The following is a 20,337-nucleotide window of genomic DNA, read 5'->3' on the forward strand; positions in this document are numbered from 1 at the left end:
TCGGCGGCGGAGGGGCAGTGTGTAGACAGGCTGCACCTGTGCAATTCCACCTTTGCTGACAACACTCCGGTCTCCCAGTTGCTCTCGTTCCATGAACTTGAAGCGAACGTGGATTTTGGAAATTTGACCCAATTCCGCACGTTAGATGCGCCACGAGATACAGATTCCCCTCTCCTTCACACACTAATCTTGTTCACCAGCTGCTTCACAGGTTCCGGGTCAGAAAAGAATATAATAACTCGCTGAGGGACACAGCAATAAAAAACAGTTGCAAAGGCCAAACACCTTTGAGTGTATGTCATATAACACAGCTGCACAATGGCAGTTTAGACACACCCGGAATACCGAGCTGTAACAGCAATACTAAACCCAGAACTGTCTCTCCATATTGAACTCTGTCCCATCAAACACTCCCAGGACAGGTACAACACGGGTTAGAAACAGTGTAAAGCTCCCTCTACACTGTCCCATCAAACACTCCCAGGGCAGGTACAGCACGGATTAGATACAGAGTAAAGCTCCCTCTACACTGTCCCATCAAACATTCCTAGGGCAGGTACAGCACGGATTAGATACAGAGTAAAGCTCCCTCTACACTGTCCCATCAAACACTCCTAGGGCAGGTACAGCACGGGTTAGATACAGAGTAAAGCTCCCTCTACACTGTCCCATCAAACACTCCTAGGGCAGGTACAGCACGGGTTAGATACAGAGTAAAGCTCCCTCTACACTATCCCATCAAACACTCCCAGGGCAGGTACAGCACGGGTTAGATACAGAGTAAAGCTCCCTCTACACTGTCCCATCAAACATTCCCAGGGCAAGTACAGCACGGGTTAGATACAGAGTAAAGCTCCCTCTACACTGTCCCATCAAACACTCCCAGGGCAGGTACAGCACGGGTTAGATACAGAGTAAATATCCCTCTACACTGTCCCATCAAACACTCCTGGGGCAGGTACAGTACGGGTTAGATACAGAGTAAAGCTCCCTCTACACTGTCCCATCAAACACTCCCAGGGCAGGTACAGTACGGGTTAGATACAGAGTAAATCTCCCTCTACACTGTCCCATCAAACACTCCCAGGGCAGGTACAGCACGGGTTAGATACAGAGTAAAGCTCCCTCTACACTGTCCCATCAAACACTCCCAGGGCAGGTACAGTACGGGTTAGATACAGAGTAAATCTCCCTCTACACTGTCCCATCAAACACTCCCAGGGCAGGTACAGCACGGGTTAGATACAGAGTAAAGCTCCCTCTACACTGCCCCATCAAACACTCCCAGGGCAGGTACAGCACGGGTTAGATACAGAGTAAATATCCCTCTACACTGTCCCATCAAACACTCCCAGGGCAGGTACAGCACGGGTTAGATACAGAGTAAATCTCCCTCTACACTGTCCCATCAAACACTCCCAGGGCAGGTACAGCACGGGTTAGATACAGAGTAAAGCTCCCTCTACACTGTCCCATCAAACACTCCCAGGGCAGGTACAGTACGGGTTAGATACAGAGTAAATCTCCCTCTACACTGTCCCATCAAACACTCCCAGGGCAGGTACAGCACGGGTTAGATACAGAGTAAATCTCCCTCTACACTGTCCCATCAAACACTCCCAGGGCAGGTACAGCACGGGTTAGATACAGAGTAAAGCTCCCTCTACACTGTCCCATCAAACACTCCCAGGGCAGGTACAGCACGGGTTAGATACAGAGTAAAGCTCCCTCTACACTGTCCCATCAAACACTCCCAGGGCAGGTACAGCACGGGTTAGATACAGAGTAATGCTCCCTCTACACTGTCCCATCAAACACTCCCAGGGCAGGTACAGCACGGGTTAGATACAGAGTAAAGCTCCCTCTACACTGTCCCATCAAACACTCCCAGGGCAGGTACAGCACGGGTTAGATACAGAGTAAAGCTCCCTCTACACTGCCCCATCAAACACTCCCAGGGCAGGTACAGCACGAGTTAGATACAGAGTAAATATCCCTCTACACTGTCCCATCAAACACTCCCAGGGCAGGTACAGCACGGGTTAGATACAGAGTAAAGCTCCCTCTACACTGTCCCATCAAACACTCCCAGGGCAGGTACAGTACGGGTTAGATACAGAGTAAATCTCCCTCTACACTGTCCCATCAAACACTCCCAGGGCAGGTACAGCACGGGTTAGATACAGAGTAAATCTCCCTCTACACTGTCCCATCAAACACTCCCAGGGCAGGTACAGCACGGGTTAGATACAGAGTAAATCTCCCTCTACACTGTCCCATCAAACACTCCCAGGGCAGGTACAGCACGGATTAGATACAGAGTAAAGCTCCCTCTACACTGTCCCATCAAACACTCCCAGGGCAGGTACAGCACGGGTTAGATACAGAGTAAAGCTCCCTCTGTGGAGTGTCAGCTATGGCTCAGTTGATAAAACTCTCGCCTCTGAGTCAGAAGGTTGTGGGTATAAGTTCCACTCCAGAGACTTGAGCACAAAAACAGGCCAACACTCCAGTGGAGTACTGAGGGAGCGCTGCACTGTCAAGAGGTGCCATTTTTCGGATGAATCTTTAAACCGAGGTCTCGTCTGCTCTCAGGTGGACGCAATAGATCCCATGGCACTATTTCAAAGAGCAGGGGAGTTATCCCTGGTGTCAACATCACAAAAACAGATTATCTGGTCATTATCACATTGCTGTGTGAGGGAGCTTGCTGTGTGCAAATTGGCTGCCATGTTTCTTACATTACAACAGTGACCACACTTCAAAAGTTCTTAATTGGCTGTAAAGAGCTTTGGGATGTCCTGAGGTCATGAAAGGCACTACAGAAAGTGTTTATTTTTTCTTTTTACACTATCTCATCAAACATTCCCAAGTTTGGTACAGCACCGGTTAGAGACAGAGTAAAGCTCCCTCTACGCTGTCGCATCATAAGAACATAAGAAATATGAGCAGACGTAGGCCATACAGCCCTTCGAGCCTGCTCCGTCATTCAGTAAGATCATGGCTGATCTTCGATCTCAAATCCAATTTCACGCCCGATCCCCATATCCCTCGATTCACCTAGAGTCGAAAAATCTATCTCTCTCAGCCTTGAATATACATCAAACACTCCCACGTCAGGTACCAAGATCTACTCTGTAGAATACAAAAATCGGACACTGCTCTCGCAACACATGACGTGACTGTCCCAGGCGGACACTAAGTCGATGGATGAAGCTTACAGATCCCAGTGTGAAATTCTCTGCAGTCACTCTGTGAAGTCTCTCGGCCAATGGCTCAGTTGATGCCTTTCTAAGGCGTACACGCCAGGAAATCTTCCTGCCCGTTTAATTCCAGTTCTTTGCTGAGCTCGGTGGGAGAGAGGGTGCGTTAGTTTTAGTTTTAGTCTCAGCCCGCATTACAACAGTGACTCCACTTCAAAAAAGTACTTCATTAGCTGTAAAGCGCCTTGAGACATCCGGTGGTCGTGAAAGGCGTTATATAAATGCAAGTCTTCCTTTCTTTCTCAGCGCCCCAAGGCTAAAGAGGGGGAAAAAATAAAAACACAACAAAAAATAAAACCAGCTGGACTTGCTGCTGCTGATTACTATCCAACATCTGACGAAGATCAACAACTCGACAGGGATGCCCATGCGGTGGAATAGCCAGCCTACATTTTTACAACTGGCACTGGCGCTAACCCGTTTGACGTTAACGCGAACGTTAAAAGCAAAGCCCTTCAGGGAATTTTGGCTGCACTGTCTGTGTTCGTGCATTGAGAATGGCCACTCTGGGCGAGACGCCAGAGCTTCACCCATGCAAGGAAATAGCCTCCTCAGGAGGATAACAAGGTTTGGGCGGGGAAATGCTACTTTACGAGCCAAGCGAGTATTAAAGGGGCAGAATACAAGGTACAGGAGCAAAGATGAGAGAAACAGGAATGGAGGGAGAGAGAGAGAGAGAAACAGGAATGCAGGGAGAGAATATCAGAAACAGGAGTGAAGGGAAAGCAAACGGAGCGAAGGAGGGGGCGGAGCGAAGGAGAGAGGGGGCGGGGCGAAGGAGGGGGCGGGGCGAAGGAGAGAGGGGGCGGGGCGAAGGAGAGGGGGGCGGGGCGAAGGAGAGGGGGGCGGGGCGAAGGAGAGGGGGGCGGGGCGAAGGAGAGGGGGCGGGGCGAAGGAGAGGGGGCGGGGCGAAGGAGGGGGGGCGGGGCGAAGGAGAGGGGGGGGTGGGGCGAAGGAGAGGGGGGGCGGGGCGAAGGCGAGGGGGGCGGGGCGAAGGAGAGGGGGGCGGGGCGAAGGAGAGGGGGCGGGGCGAAGGAGAGGGGGGCGGGGCGAAGGAGAGAGGGGGCGGGGCGAAGGAGAGAGGGGGCGGGGCGAAGGAGAGAGGGGGCGGGGCGAAGGAGAGAGGGGGCGGGGCGAAGGAGAGAGGGGGCGGGGCGAAGGAGAGAGGGGGCGGGGCGAAGGAGAGGGGGGGGCGAAGGAGAGGGGGGGGCGAAGGAGAGGGGGCGGGGCGAAGGAGAGGGGGGGGCGGGGCGAAGGAGAGGGGGGCGGGGTGAAGGAGAGAGGGGGCGGGGCGAAGGAGAGAGGGGGCGGGGCGAAGGAGAGAGGGGGCGGGGCGAAGGAGAGAGGGGGTGGGGCGAAGGAGAGAGGGGGCAGGGCGAAGGAGAGAGGGGGCGGGGCGAAGGAGAGAGGGCGGAGTGAAGGAGAGAGGGCGGAGTGAAGGAGAGAGAAGGCGGAGTGAAGGAGAGAGAAGGCGGAGCGAAGGAGAGAGAGAGAGAAGGCGGAGCGAAGGAGAGAGAGAGAAGGCGGAGCGAAGGAGAGAGAGAGAAGGCGGAGCGAAGGAGAGAGAGAGAAGGCGGAGCGAAGGCGAGAGAGAGAAGGCGGAGCGAAGGAGAGAGAGAGAAGGCGGAGTGAAGGAGAGAGAAGGTGGAGTGAAGGAGAGAGAAGGTGGAGTGAAGGAGAGAGAAGGTGGAGTGAAGGAGAGAGAGAGAAGGCGGAGTGAAGGAGAGAGGGCGGAGTGAAGGAGAGAGAAGGCGGAGTGAAGGAGAGAGAAGGCGGAGTGAAGGAGAGAGAAGGCGGAGTGAAGGAGAGAGAAGGCGGAGTGAAGGAGAGAGAAGGCGGAGTGAAGGAGAGAGAAGGCGGAGTGAAGGAGAGAGAAGGCGGAGTGAAGGAGAGAGAAGGCGGAGTGAAGGAGAGAGAAGGCGGAGTGAAGGAGAGAGAAGGCGGAGTGAAGGAGAGAGAAGGCGGAGTGAAGGAGAGAGAAGGCGGAGTGAAGGAGAGAGAAGGCGGAGTGAAGGAGAGAGAAGGCGGAGTGAAGGAGAGAGAAGGCGGAGTGAAGGAGAGAGAAGGCGGAGTGAAGGAGAGAGAAGGCGGAGTGAAGGAGAGAGGGCGGAGTGAAGGAGAGAGGGCGGAGTGAAGGAGAGAGAAGGTGGAGTGAAGGAGAGAGAAGGTGGAGTGAAGGAGAGAGGGTGGAGTGAAGGAGAGAGAAGGCGGAGTGAAGGAGAGAGAAGGCGGAGTGAAGGAGAGAGAGGGTGGAGTGAAGGAGAGAGCGGAAAGTCAGAGGCAATCTGAGTTTAGCTGCCTTTTAGAAAAAAAAGAGTGCAGGGAAACACGCCATCTGATTGTTTTTCTGATGCTATTGACTCGGCCTTATCCTCCCAGAAGTTATTTACTGTAACTATTAAAATAGTTTCTATCACACATGGTTAAATGAGCAGACCCAGAGTCCAGTTCATGGCCACCTGCCCCCTGGTCTGCTCGGAGGTCCGGTACAGGGGCAGACGCAGCAGTGGGACCCGTTGAATTCACGGTTTTATTATCAGTGTGCGGCGTGAAAGGCCTCAGTCCACAAACCTACATGATATGCCTGAGGTAAGATTGCCAGTGGAATGAACCAGCCCGTTAAGCTGCATTGAAATCCGTATAGAGACTGCGGCCCCAATTGTAACCTGACCTACCGGCCTGGCGAGAATAGGGTGAGTTCGGCTCAGATGCCTTATATACTTCCCATTGACTACACACACGCACCCCACACACACCGAGACAGACACACAAACAGAGTCAGAGGAACAGACAGAGTCAGAGACAGACACACAGACCCGCACGCACACAATTGAATAGGCACATTTTGACAAATTAAAACTGGACAAGAAGCAGAACGGGGAGAGGGCTCAGGAGGGAGATCTCACTGTTTGAGTTCTGACATTTCCTTTGCTGATGATGAGTAGCCTCAATAATGTCTCCACATCAATAGGCACAGAATTAAGTGGAAAAAAGTGGATTTTTAAAAAAAAAAAACAGACTTTTAGTGTCTGGTTTTCATTTTAGAAATACTCACATTCCACAGAAAAAATAGGTTGGAGGAAAAGAGTGAATTACTTTGAAGTCTAGCGCCTTGTTTTGCAGGCACCAGCAGCAGCCATTTTGAACACAACAAGATCCCACAAACTGCAATGAAATGAACAACCAGTTGCCGTGGATCCCTCTGCTGGTGTTGGTTCAGGGAGAAATGTTGGCCAAGACACTGAGAACTTCCCCGCTCTCCTTCAAAGAGTGCCGTGGGATCTTTTACACCCTTCCCCCCTGAACAAGTGGATGGGGCCTGGAGCTTAAGACCTCATCTGAAGGACGGCATCCCCGGCAATGCAGCACTCCCTCAGTACAGCACTGAAGAAATCCGTAACTCTCAAAGTGTCAGCGCAGGTAGATAAAGCCATAAAAATCCCAACAGCATCTTGGGTTTTAAAAATAGGAGCATAGAATGCAAGAGTAAAAAAGTCTCTCTCTAACATCCTCAAGCCCTACAACCCTCTTAGATCTCCGCGCTCCTCCAATTCTGGCCTCTCGTGCAACCCGATTTTCATCGCTTCACCATTGGCGGTCGTGCCTTCAGCTGCAGAGCCCCTAAGCTCTGGAATTCCCACCCTAAACTTCTACGCCTCCCCACCTCTCTCACCTCCTTTAAGATTATCCTTAAAATCTACTGCTTTGACCAAGCTTTTGGTCTCCTGTCCTAATATCTCCTTATGTGGCTCGGTCTCAAATTCTGCCGATTACGCTTGGGTGCGGTTTGGATAACCCATTATAGAAAGGAGATTAAAGTACAGCGTAGATTCACCAGGAATCATGCCAGGGATGGGTAAGGAGAGACTTGAAATACTGGGACTATTTCCACTGGAGCAGATAAGGTAGGAGGTTATTAATTAATAGAGGTTTATTTTTTAAACTCATTCACGGGATGTGGGCATCTCTGGCAAGGCCAAAATTTATTGCCCATCCCTAGTTGCCCTTGAGAAGGTGGTGGTGAGCCGCCTTCTTGAACCGCTGCAGTCCGTGTGGTGAAGGTACTCACACAGTGCTGTTAGGGAGGGAGTTCCAGGATTTTGACCCAGCGATGATGAAGCAACGGCAATATATTTCCAAGTCAGGATGGTGGAGGGGAACTTGGAGGTAGTGATGTTGTTCCCATGCGCCTGCTGCCCTTGTCCTTCTAGGCGGTAGAGGTCGGGGGTTTTGGAGGTGCTACTGAAGGAGCCTTGGCGAGTTGCTGCAGTGCATCTTGTAGATGGTACACACTGCAACTACGGTACGTCGGTGGTGGAGGGAGTGAATGTTTAAGGTGGTTGATGGGGTGCCAATCAAGCGGGTTGCTTTGTCCTGGATGGTGTCGAGCTTCTTGAGTGTCGCTGGAGTTTGTAAAATAATGGAAGGTTTTGAGAGGATTGTTAGAAAAGACTATATCCTGTGGAGGGACATCCATTTAAAACTGTCACTGAGAGAAGGAGGAAAGAGGTTAGGAGAAATTTCTTTACGCAGGGAGTTGTTGGAACACACACTGTTGAGTGGTTGAGGCAGACACCATTGCATATTTTAAAGAAAAAATGGAGATATATATATGTAATATGTATGAAGCAGAGGAAGCTACAGAGCTGTAGGGATAGTGGGGTGGTGGGATACGCTTTGGATAGCACTAGTAAAGAGCAAGCACAGCCACGATAGACCGAATGGCATCCTTCTGTGCTGCAAACATTTATTGTTCTACGAAGTGTCAGCCCATGTTATACACTGAGAGAAAGTAAAAAAAATAAAGACTAGCATTTCTATAGCGCCTCTCATGACCTCAGGATGTCCCAAAGCGATTTACAGTCAATGAAGTACTTTTTTTGAAGTGTAGTCACTATTGTAATGTAGGAAACACGGCAGCCAATTTGCGCACAGCAAACTCCCACAAACAGATAATGATAATGACCTGGTAATCTTTTTTTTTAAAGTGATGTTGGTGAAGAGCTAAACCTTGGCACCAGGAATCCAGGGACAACTCCCAGAGAGCGAGGGCAGAGAACGAGAGCGCGGACGCGAGAGAGAGCTGAACACCCCGTAAGAAACAGAATGTGCTGTTCATTCTTAATAGGTACACTCCCATCCTGGTACAGCGGCTGGCTTGTGATTTTGCACAAGGTCACACTCACTGTCACATCAGCAATCACAGCTATCCTAATCACAATAGTAATCATTGTAAAAATATCTCGGTGACAGATTTCCGAGACTGGAATCCCTGCATAGATGACTAATAGTTAGCCTCACCAAGACCCTCGCCCATCCACTTGCTCTGCACTCAAAGATTCAATTAAGGTGATTTTAAGTCCCAGAGATATTGCCTATTCCAGGCTGGGGGAGAGGGAGCACTGTCTGCTGCTCTCCTCCAACTACACTGGCCTCAGACTGCAAGTCACTGCCGGGAGTCTGACTGCGAGCGTTACAGATCACTGTATCAACAGCACAGGGGAAGAGTTCCGCTGTCAATCTATTTATAGTCATGTCACCCGAGCATTCTAAAATAGGGATCAGAAGGTATCTTCCCGCTGTGTATACAGTGTCGCTAATGAACAGAGGGAATCTTCCTGCTGGGTTTATAATATCACTGAAACACCCACACAGACCAGAGGGAATCTTCCCGCTGTGTTTATAATGTCACTGACACACACACACAGACCAGAGGGAATCTTCCCGCTGTGTTTATAATGTCACTGACACACACACACAGACCAGGGGGAATCTTCCCGCTGTGTTTATAATGTCACTGACACACACACACAGACCAGAGGGAATCTTCCCGCTGTGTTTATAATGTCACTGACACACACACACAGACCAGAGGGAATCTTCCCGCTGTGTTTATAATGTCACTGACACACACACACACAGACCAGGGGGAATCTTCCCGCTGTGTTTATAATGTCACTGACACACACACACGGACCAGAGGGAATCTTCCCGCTGTGTTTATAATGTCACTGACACACACACACAGACCAGAGGGAACCTTCCCGCTGTGATTACAATGTCACTGACACACACACACGGACCAGAGGGAATCTTCCCGCTGTGTTTACAATGTCACTGACACACACACACGGACCAGAGGGAATCTTCCCGCTGTGTTTATAATGTCACTGACACACACACAGACCAGAGGGAGTATTCCCGCTGTGTTTACAATGTCACTGACACACACACACGGACCAGAGGGAATCTTCCCGCTGTGTTTACAATGTCACTGACACACACACACGGACCAGAGGGAGTATTCCCGCTGTGTTTACAATGTCACTGACACACACACAGACCAGAGGGAATCTTCCCGCTGTGTTTATAATGTCACTGACACACACACACGGACCAGAGGGAATCTTCCCGCTGTGTTTACAATGTCACTGACACACACACACGGGCCAGAGGGAATCTTCCCGCTGTGTTTACAATGTCACTGACACACACACATGGACCAGAGGGAATCTTCCCGCTGTGTTTATAATGTCACTGACACACACACACGGACCAGAAGGAATCTTCCCGCTGTGTTTATAATGTCACTGACACACACACATGGACCAGAGGGAATCTTCCCGCTGTGTTTATAATGTCACTGACACACACACACGGACCAGAGGGAATCTTCCCGCTGTGTTTATAATGTCACTGACACACACACAGACCGGAGGGAATCTTCCCGCTGTGTTTATAATGTCACTGACACACACACACAGACCAGAAGGAATCTTCCCGCTGTGTTTATAATGTCACTGACACACACACACGGACCAGAGGGAATCTTCCCGCTGTGTTTATAATGTCACTGACACACACACAGACCAGAGGGAATCTTCCCGCTGTGTTTATAATGTCACTGACACACACACACGGACCAGAGGGAATCTTCCCGCTGTGTTTATAATGTCACTGACACACACACACGGACCAGAGGGAATCTTCCCGCTGTGTTTATAATGTCACTGACAGACACACACAGACCAGAAGGAATCTTCCCGCTGTGTTTATAATGTCACTGACACACACACACAGACCAGAAGGAATCTTCCCGCTGTGTTTATAATGTCACTGACACACACACAGACCAGAGGGAATCTTCCCGCTGTGTTTATAATGTCACTGACACACACACGGACCAGAGGGAATCTTCCCGCTGTGTTTATAATGTCACTGACACACACACACAGACCAGAAGGAATCTTCCCGCTGTGTTTATAATGTCACTGACACACACACACGGACCAGAGGGAATCTTCCCGCTGTGTTTATAATGTCACTGACACACACACAGACCAGAGGGAATCTTCCCGCTGTGTTTATAATGTCACTGACACACACACAGACCGGAGGGAATCTTCCCGCTGTGTTTATAATGTCACTGACACACACACACAGACCAGAGGGAATCTTCCCGCTGTGTTTATAATGTCACTGACACACACACACAGACCGGAGGGAATCTTCCCGCTGTGTTTATAATGTCACTGACACACACACACAGACCGGAGGGAATCTTCCCGCTGTGTTTATAATGTCACTGACACACACACAGACCAGAGGGAATCTTCCCGCTGTGTTTATAATGTCACTGACACACACACACGGACCAGAGGGAATCTTCCCGCTGTGTTTACAATGTCACTGACACACACACAGACCGGAGGGAATCTTCCCGCTGTGTTTATAATGTCACTGACACACACACACAGACCGGAGGGAATCTTCCCGCTGTGTTTATAATGTCACTGACACACACACAGACCAGAGGGAATCTTCCCGCTGTGTTTATAATGTCACTGACACACACACACAGACCAGAAGGAATCTTCCCGCTGTGTTTATAATGTCACTGACACACACACACAGACCGGAGGGAATCTTCCCGCTGTGTTTATAATGTCACTGACACACACACAGACCGGAGGGAATCTTCCCGCTGTGTTTATAATGTCACTGACACACACACACGGACCAGAGGGAATCTTCCCGCTGTGTTTATAATGTCACTGACACACACACAGACCAGAAGGAATCTTCCCGCTGTGTTTATAATGTCACTGACACACACACACAGACAGACCAGAGGGAATCTTCCCGCTGTGTTTATAATGTCACTGACACACACACACAGACCAGAGGGAATCTTCCCGCTGTGTTTACAATGTCACTGACACACACACACAGACCGGAGGGAATCTTCCCGCTGTGTTTATAATGTCACTGACACACACACACGGACCAGAGGGAATCTTCCCGCTGTGTTTATAATGTCATGGACACACACACACAGACCAGGGGGAATCTTCCCGCTGTGTTTACAATGTCACTGACACACACACAGACCAGAGGGAATCTTCCCGCTGTGTTTATAATGTCACTGACACACACACACAGACCAGAGGGAATCTTCCCGCTGTGTTTACAATGTCACTGACACACACACACGGACCAGAGGGAATCTTCCCGCTGTGTTTATAATGTCACTGACACACACACACGGACCAGAGGGAATCTTCCCGCTGTGTTTATAATGTCACTGACACACACACACGGACCAGAGGGAATCTTCCCGCTGTGTATATAATGTCACTGACACACACACACGGACCAGAGGGAATCTTCCCGCTGTGTTTATAATGTCACTGACACACACACAGACCAGAGGGAATCTTCCCGCTGTGTTTATAATGTCACTGACACACACACACAGACCAGAGGGAATCTTCCCGCTGTGTTTACAATGTCACTGACACACACACACGGACCAGCGGGAATCTTCCCGCTGTGTTTATAATGTCACTGACACACACACACGGACCAGAGGGAATCTTCCCGCTGTGTTTATAATGTCACTGACACACACACACAGACCAGAGGGAATCTTCCCGCTGTGTTTATAATGTCACTGACACACACACACGGACCAGAGGGAATCTTCCCGCTGTGTTTATAATGTCACTGACACACACACACAGACCAGAGGGCAGAGTGGGGCGGAGGGAGTGGGGCGGAGGGAGGGGGAGGGCAGAGTGGGGCGGAGGGAGCGGGAGGGCAGAGTGGGGCGGAGGGAGGGGGAGGGCAGAGTGGGGCGGAGGGAGTGGGAGGGCAGAGTGGGGCGGAGGGAGGGGGAGGGCAGAGTGGGGCGGAGGGAGGGGGAGGGCAGAGTGGGGCGGAGGGAGGGCAGAATGAGTGTTCAAATGGGGTGCTACCATACCAAACATCACAGGCCAACAGTAACAAAACACGAAGCATAGTATCTACGACCCAAAATATTCATCAACTAAACTTCCTTAGAACTAAGCAAAAAATATTTGGTTTTGCAAAACATCTTTAACTGCCCCCACACAAACATTTGGAGAAACGAGATGATACAATGCGAGTGCAGCTTTAAGAAGTGGGGGGTGCTCTTGCTGTGTTACTGCAAGTTCAGGCAAATAACAGAGCCGTCGGTCCCCATTTGCTAACGAATCGCTTCAGCAATGTCTCCCCGAACCGCAGGTCACAGTGGAAATCACTTAAGTACTGCTGGAGCCAGATGTTTCAAAACCCTCAACTTCAGTTCCAGGGATTTAATGGGAGGGAGAGGGAGAACAAAAAAAACAAATATCCATAAATAATAACTAAGCTGACCTTTATGCTCAGATGTCACATAGTTGATCGCATGCAAACAATACATGATTAAACTCAGCAAGGCTGTCTTAAGCTTCACAAATACGAAGCAGACAGATTTAACAGCTTTCCCATTATAGGCAGTCATTGCGATCAAAAAAAATCTCAACAATTTCTCTTGTTAAAATGCAGTTAGGAGTTTGAAATTGATCGGATGCACTCACCGCACCGCTTTGTGGAGTGTGTGTGTGTCTCTGTAGGGCTTTTGCTAACCCCAAGCTACACACAACCCAATTAAGGTTCCACAGCGCTCGCTACTCCAGGAAACGGGATTTCAGGATCATTCCCCAATCAGTTGCAGAACAGTCTTTGGACGCTTCCCCTTTTTTTTTTCCTTCCCCCCCCACAACTGGTCCCTGTTAACTTTTCTTCAGCAGTTACATTGTAGCTCCGCCGCCCTCCTTCTCTGCAACTCTCTCTGTCGTTCTCTTCAGCTGTCAATCAGGGCACTGGGTCCGCCAGAACGCACGCTTTACAACGGCCTCCGCCAATCAACACTCGCAGCCCGGGCTGTCAGTCAGAGCCGGCCCACGCCCCGCCTACCTACGGGCGCGCCAATCAACGACCGGCTCTTGCTGTGATGGACAGCAGGCTCGCCCCTGGCCCCGCCCCCTTCTCCCGGGTCAACGTTTCAAAGAGCTTTGCAGCCGGAAAACTGGCTGCTGCTCTTAAAGGCGCAGCTCTCACCCTATCCTCACCCACAGCAGATTGCCATTGCGCTGCGGATGATGAATGCTGCACCAGGATGTTTGAGAAAGATTTAAATTCTGATACTGCTAAGGTTCCCCACCCTCTCCCCCAGTATATCTGGCAGCAAGTAGTGTTTTTAAATAACAACAGAAAACGCTGGAAAAACTCAGCAGGCCAGGCAGCATCCGTCGAGAGAGAAACAGAGTCAACGTTTCAGGTCGAAGACCTTTCGTCAGAACTGGAAAAAAGCAGGAAATGGAAAACAAGTTTCGGGGCTGGGAAAAAGGGGGAGGGGATGAAAGAACAAAAGGGAAGGTCAGTGATAGGATAGAAAGTAGGAGAGATTCTACGGGTCAGATGAGTCAGTGATGGACTCTATGGGTCAGATGAGTCAGTGATGGACTCTATGGGTCAGATGAGTCAGTGATGGACTCTATGGGTCAGTGTGAGTCAGTGATGGACTCTATGGGTCAGTGTGAGTCAGTGATGGACTCTATGGGTCAGTGTGAGTCAGTGATGGACTCTATGGGTCAGTGTGAGTCAGTGATGGACTCTATGGGGCAGTGTGAGTCAGTGATGGACTCTATGGGTCAGTGTGTGTCAGTGATGGACTCTATGGGTCAGTGTGAGTCAGTGATGGACTCTATGGGTCAGTGTGAGTCAGTGATGGACTCTATGGGTCAGTGTGAGTCAGTGATGGACTCTATGGCCTAGAAATTGGGTATAGCCCCGCTTGAGGCGTTAGAACTGGCGGAGCGCTAAGTTTATAGCCAGACGAAAGTTATCGCTGCCTGCCGAGATATTGGGTTGCATCGCCCCCAAAGGGGATTGAGACGCTAATTCAGCCGTTGCACGGTGCTCCTAAGGCGCAAAAGTTCAGGCGCTACTCAATATCGACGCGGACGGGCGCAGCGCACGTGATCTCAATTACGGGAAACCACAAGACTTCCAGGCGCCGGCCGGCTCTTAAAGGGGTGGGTCAGTCAGCCTGAGCTTCAACACCCAACGCCCTGTAGGCCTCAGAATTGGCGCTCGCCCTTGTCTGGCGTTACAAACTTGTTCAGCATGGAGAAGGTTAGACAGAGAGCAGAGCGCTTCAGCACTGAGGCTCTGGACCACTTGGTGGCTGCAGTTGAGCGCCGTTGAGATGTCCTGTATCCGGATAATGGCAAGAGGCCGAATCAGAAGGCTTACCGACGATCTTGGAGGGAGGTTGCTGTGAGGGTCAACTCCAGCAGCATGGCGACCAGGACCTCTGTTCAGTGCAGGAAGAAATTCAACGACCTCACACGGATCGTTAGGGTGAGTGATGGTTTAGCAAACTTCTGATTCCCTCCATCTGCAGCTGACTTCGGGCACCCTGTTGCAATGATGCCCCAATGGCCATCTGTCAGCATGCACCCATGGCCCTTTCTGGGCACACACATGGACAGATGTCTCAAGGCCTCATGTAAGGGCTCTTGCACCATGGGGGCCATGCGATGATCTCTCAAGGCCTCATGTAAGGGCTCTTGCACCATGGGGGGCTTGCGATGATGTCTCAAGTCATCATGTTACAGAACTTCCCCTTCTTTCCCCTGCAGTCCAAGCAGGTGATGATCCGAAAGGAGCAGCGTCGAACCGGTGGCGGACCTCCACAAGTGGTCACTCTCACGGATCTGGAGGAGAGAGTGCACCAGATACTTGGAGGACGTCTGTTTGGTCCTGTGACCACTGCATCTGCTGACCCCATTTCCGACAGCGAGGGTAAGACTCTCACCTTTTTCACCTGTTGCCTTCCACTTGGTCCCCCCGCCAGCCTGCATCCTCAGTGTGCAGCCATGTCAGAGCCTTGCCGCAATCTGGCATGCCTTTCAGCAAACCTGTCCTTTTGCTAAAGCCACTCTTCCACCTCCCACTTTCAGATGAAGCAGCCCCAACTCGGGCTCAACGCACTGAAGCTGCCAGTGCCAGTGCCACCGGAGGCGAGGACCAGGAGGAATCCGGACCAGCCGTTGCAGAATCCGGGGAGCGGACACATCTACAGACTGGGGATAGTAGTCCCCTGGAGGGGAGGGGGGGGGGCTCTGAGGATGAACCAGTTGCCGGACCAAGCGGCATGCAGCAACGCACGGGGGATAGGCAAGTTCGGCCACCGTCTCCCCAGAGGGCAAGGCAGGTAGTGATGACTGCTGCACAGAGTGCAGATGAGGTGCGTCGCCTGGCTGAGATGAGCAAACAGGCCCGGGTCAGACACACGGAGCTGATGGCTGCAGTCGAGAAGATGCCTGAGTCAATAGATGCATTGGCTAAGAGTATGTTGGACTTCGGGGCAACAATGGAGAGGACTCTCCAGGGCTTTGGGGCAACAATGGACAGGACTCTCCAGGTCTTCGGGGCAACAATGGACAGGTCTATCCAAGGCTTTGGGGCAACAATGGACAGGACTCTCCAGGTCTTCGGGGCAACAATGGACAGGACTATCCAGGGCTTCGGCTCAACAATGGAGAGGACTGTCCACGGCTTTGAGTCGGCTATGGAAAGGACTGTTCAGGGCTTCGGACAATCCCTGGAAAGGTCTGTCCAGGGCTTGTCCGAGGCAGTGGAGCGGTCGGCACCTGCTTTGTCCGAAGCAATGGGAAGAACTGTCCAGGCCTTCTCCGAAGCACTGGCACCTGGCACACAGGTCTTCACTGTTGCCACGCAGTCACTTGCTGGGCTCCTCCACACCCAGATTGACGCAACGCGATCTCTCACTGTAGCCACCCTCTCTGCATCAGTTACGATCACCCCGGGCCCTTCCAGTCCCATACAAGGCCAGGAATCAGTGGAGCATGCGATTGTGGCGGCTGAGCCGAGCCGAGCCGCTCCCCTCAGATAGCCAGTGTGTCGTCCGACCATGGTGCAGGTGTCCTCTCTCCGCAGGAGACCATTGCACATGCCAGCACTGGGACGCCTGCATTGCAGCTGCCACCACCTGCAGGCCACACTGCTTCCAGCCATGGTCACATCAAGCATCCTGCGTCCGCACCCTCCAAGCCCAGAGGTCGGCCAGGCCGTCCCTCAGGGGCTTCTGCGCTTCCAGACAGTCAGCAGGCGTCCCCCAGCCTTGAGCCCGCCACTGGGGTCCAATTACATAGGAGCAGCAGGGAGGGAAGGGGCCGGGCGCGAAAGAGAAGTCGTTCTCCCTCAAGGGGCCAGTTGTAGAGGGAGGTGCTGAGACGTTTGTTTGTCCAAATTCAAGGACACCCTCACCTGTTGTTATATTTGCAGAAGGTTTGTTGAGTTTTGAGGCTTTGCCGAAGAGTTCACAGTTATTTTGAAAGTTATGGTTTCTGTTGACATTACGTTGTTTAGCTGTAATGAAAGACTTTTGTGCCAATAAACAGAAGTTTCAATGTGGCATGGTGCACGTGACTACTTTCAGTGATGCTGGCATTCAGAGGCCGTCAAACATCCAAAGTGCGCATGAGTTAAGACTCTCATCATTCCGCCACAGGGGTCTCGACACGAGTCCAGATGAGCCTCTGACGTATGGCCCTTCCACTTTCAGCAGCCCTTCCATCTTCCTCCCCTCCTCCTCCTCCTCCGCCTGCTCTTCCTCCTCATCCTCCTCCTCCGCCTGCTTTTCCTCCTCCTCCTCATACTCCTCCTCCTCCGCCTGCTCTGCTGGTCGTTGAGGGACAGCTGGAATTGGCTGGGTGCGTTGATTCGCCAAGTTGTGGAGCATGCAGCAGACGACGACGATGTGTCCCACTTGCTGCGGCGAGTACTGCAGGGATCCCCCCCAAATGTTCCAGACATTGGAAACGCTTTTTGACAACACCAATAGTGTGCTATTTACTGTGCCTGGTCGCCTGATGGCTGCTGCTGATCAGCTCTTCTGCTGGGGTGTCGGCCACACAGAGTGTTGTCATCAGCCATGGCCAGAGACGATAGCCCTTGTCCCCAGTAAGCCAGCCTCGTCTTCGAGGCAGCCCCTCAAAAAGGTTACAAACTGAGGTCAACCGCAGGATAAAGGCATCGTGGCTGCACCCTGGGAAATGCACGGTGACTGCCATGATGATTTGGCGGTGGTCACAGACCAGCTGCATGTTGAGGGAGTGGAACCCCTTGCGGTTGCGGAAGTCCTAAGGATGATGGCATAGCGCCCTCAAAGCCACGTGTGTGCTGTCACTCGCCCCCTGCACCATGGGGAAGTCCGCAATAGAAGCGACACCCTGCGCGCGCTCCGCCTGCTTGTGCAGGGTCCGAGGGAAGGTAATGAATTGACGCCTTCGCCTATAAAGGGCATCTGTAACTTGCCGGAGGATGCAACAGTGGACTGCAACCTGAGCGACAGTCGCAATGTCCCCAATGGCTGACTGAAAGGATCCGTTGGCATAAAAATTGAGGCCATCAGTCAGTTTAGCGATCACGGACAGAGAGGTTCTGCAGCGTTCACGCGGCTGCAGATCCTGACCAAGCAGGTGGCACAGATCAGGAACAATGTCCCTCCAGAATCGGAGCCTTCCCAAACACTGCTACTCCGACATGTCAAGGCTTGTCACCTGCTGCCTAAAGACCCTTGCAGCTTCCCGTCGGATTGGCCGACCTCCATTGCCCCTCCTCCTTCTGGCCAATCCCGGCCCCCTCTCCCGCCGTCTCTCTGCCCCTTCACAGTGTTGGGCGATGAGGCCGTCGCCCTCCAAAGAAGCTCCCATTCCGATGCCAGTTGGTCAAAGGGCTTTTAGGTGTAGTGCTGCAAGTGCTTCGGACAGGTTTCAGGGTCCCAAGTACTGTAAAGCTCAATTCCCAGAACTCCGCTCCACATTGGCTCGCCAACTCTCTCCAGCAGCGATCGCAATGAGCAGGCCAAGTGGCAGAAGATTCTGCACTAGAGCTGTCCCCTTTAAATAGCGCCCCCCCTACTCCGAGAAGGGCCTGTTAGCCCTCCCTCGAACTGTCACTAATAGCGCTGGGCGTTAAGGCTCCGGGCGCCACCCAATATGCGCTCAGGCGCTCCTAAAAGGCGTTGCACACTGAAATGACGTCATGATTTGCTTGCGCTCGTGGGCACGCGCAAACACTTAGCGCAGGCGCAAAATGTATAGTCAATATCTGAGTTGTCGCTATCTTCATAGCGAACGCCCCAACATAGGGTATCGCCCCAATTCTAGGGCTCTTTAGGCGCTCAGCGCTGGCGCTACCAACCGAATTTCTAGGCCTATGACTCAGTGTGTGTCAGTGATGGACTCTATGGGTCAGTGTGAGTCAGTCATGGACTCTGGGTCAGTGTGAGTCAGTGATGGACTCTATGGGTCAGTGTGAGTCAGTAATGGACTCTATGGGTCAGTGTGAGTCAGTGATGGACTGTATGGGTCAGTGTGTGTCAGTGATGGACTCTATGGGTCAGTGTGAGTCAGTGATGGACTCTATGGGTCAGTGTGAGTCAGTGATGGACTCTATGGCCCCGATTTTCGGCTTGTGTGGGGAATGGTCGGATTTCCCCGAATGTGGGGTTTCTGACACACAAAAAAGAGTCAGCCAGCCCCACGCAATTTTCCCTCAATTGGCCAATTAATTCCCAGCATGTGGGAAGCCTTGGTAATTGTCTAAATCGAGTCAGAAATCCCCACAGTATGATGTCATCATTCGTGGTGCTTTCAAGGTCCATGGCAAGCACTGCATCCTCTGAAGGCTTCCAAATGAACCATACAGGATGGCAGAGGAGCCTGCAGCAGATGTGGACAGTGCCAGACCCCGAGCTGCCTTCACATTCGACGAGGCTTCATTGCAGGCATTATTGGATGGGGTTAGGGCCCACAGGGAGGTCCTCTTCCCTAGGTCAGGGAGGAAGAGGCCTCGCACTGAGACCAATGCTGCATGGATGCAGGTGTCAGCAGATGCCAACTCGCTGGGAGTCACCAGAGGAACGTTGGCATTACATCTGTAACTCCTTCCTTTACTCCCCCACAGTACCATCCAGAGCCCCCGTCCTCACTGTGGAGGAGGAAGAGGCTGTGCAGCCAGACTCCTCAGAGGAAGCTCCAACCTCTGAGGGCGCAGCGTGTGGTAAACCACTTTTATCATTCACTATCGTTACACTATTATATTGTTATCACTGTTCTCACTGTTGTATCACTATACGAGGTCGCCTCTTGTCACACTGTTATACCTGGGCTGACCATCACTGACTCCGCCCATGGCTCCACCTACCTGCCCAGGTATAAAGGTAGTCGACTGGCTGGTATTCCTCCTTGCTGGATCCGATCACCCATGAGGGTGGGCTCTGTTATTTAGTCAATAAAAACCTATAGTTACTTTCCTAACTCGTCGCTTTTCATTGGACGAATTGATAGGTATATCAATTTTATTGACTAAATTTTAAGATGTCTCATCCAGACGCCCCGCCACAACAGCCACAGCAGCCTTCAGACGCCGAGCCGCAACAATCACAACAGCCGGCTTGGCTGCGAGCCCTCAGACCACCGTACCTGGATCTAAATCCACGGGCAGCGAACGCAGCCCTCGACTTCGATCACTGGCTGGGCTGCTTTGAAGCCTACCTGGAAGAGTCCAACGTGCCTCAGAGATCCAAGCTAAGAGTTCTGAACGCCCAACTGAGCCCTAAAGTATTCGCGCTCATCCGGGACCTTAAAACATACGAGGACGCCATCAACCGGCTGAAGAGACAGTACCAAACCCC

The 20,337-nt window shown here is 51.8% G+C and overlaps 1 protein-coding gene across 4 annotated transcripts in view; it reads right to left on the minus strand.

The window, feature by feature from the left end:
* Positions 1-20,337, minus strand: part of LOC147095740 (ras/Rap GTPase-activating protein SynGAP-like) — a 756,836-nt gene that overhangs the window by 207,116 nt on the left and 529,383 nt on the right. The window contains exon 1 of one of the 4 annotated variants that reach the window (XR_015074822.1): positions 13,145-13,414. The exons of the other annotated variants lie outside the window; for them this stretch is intronic. The gene's annotated coding sequence lies outside the window, so the exon portion shown is untranslated. Of the gene's footprint in view, positions 1-13,144; positions 13,415-20,337 lie in introns of those variants that run through there. 4 annotated transcript variants of the gene reach the window in all.

The sequence above is a fragment of the Somniosus microcephalus genome, unplaced genomic scaffold, assembly GCF_052327205.1.
Source record: "Somniosus microcephalus isolate GS21.2 unplaced genomic scaffold, FLI_Smic_1.0 unresolved_chr1, whole genome shotgun sequence".
Taxonomy (NCBI): Eukaryota; Metazoa; Chordata; class Chondrichthyes; order Squaliformes; family Somniosidae; genus Somniosus; species Somniosus microcephalus.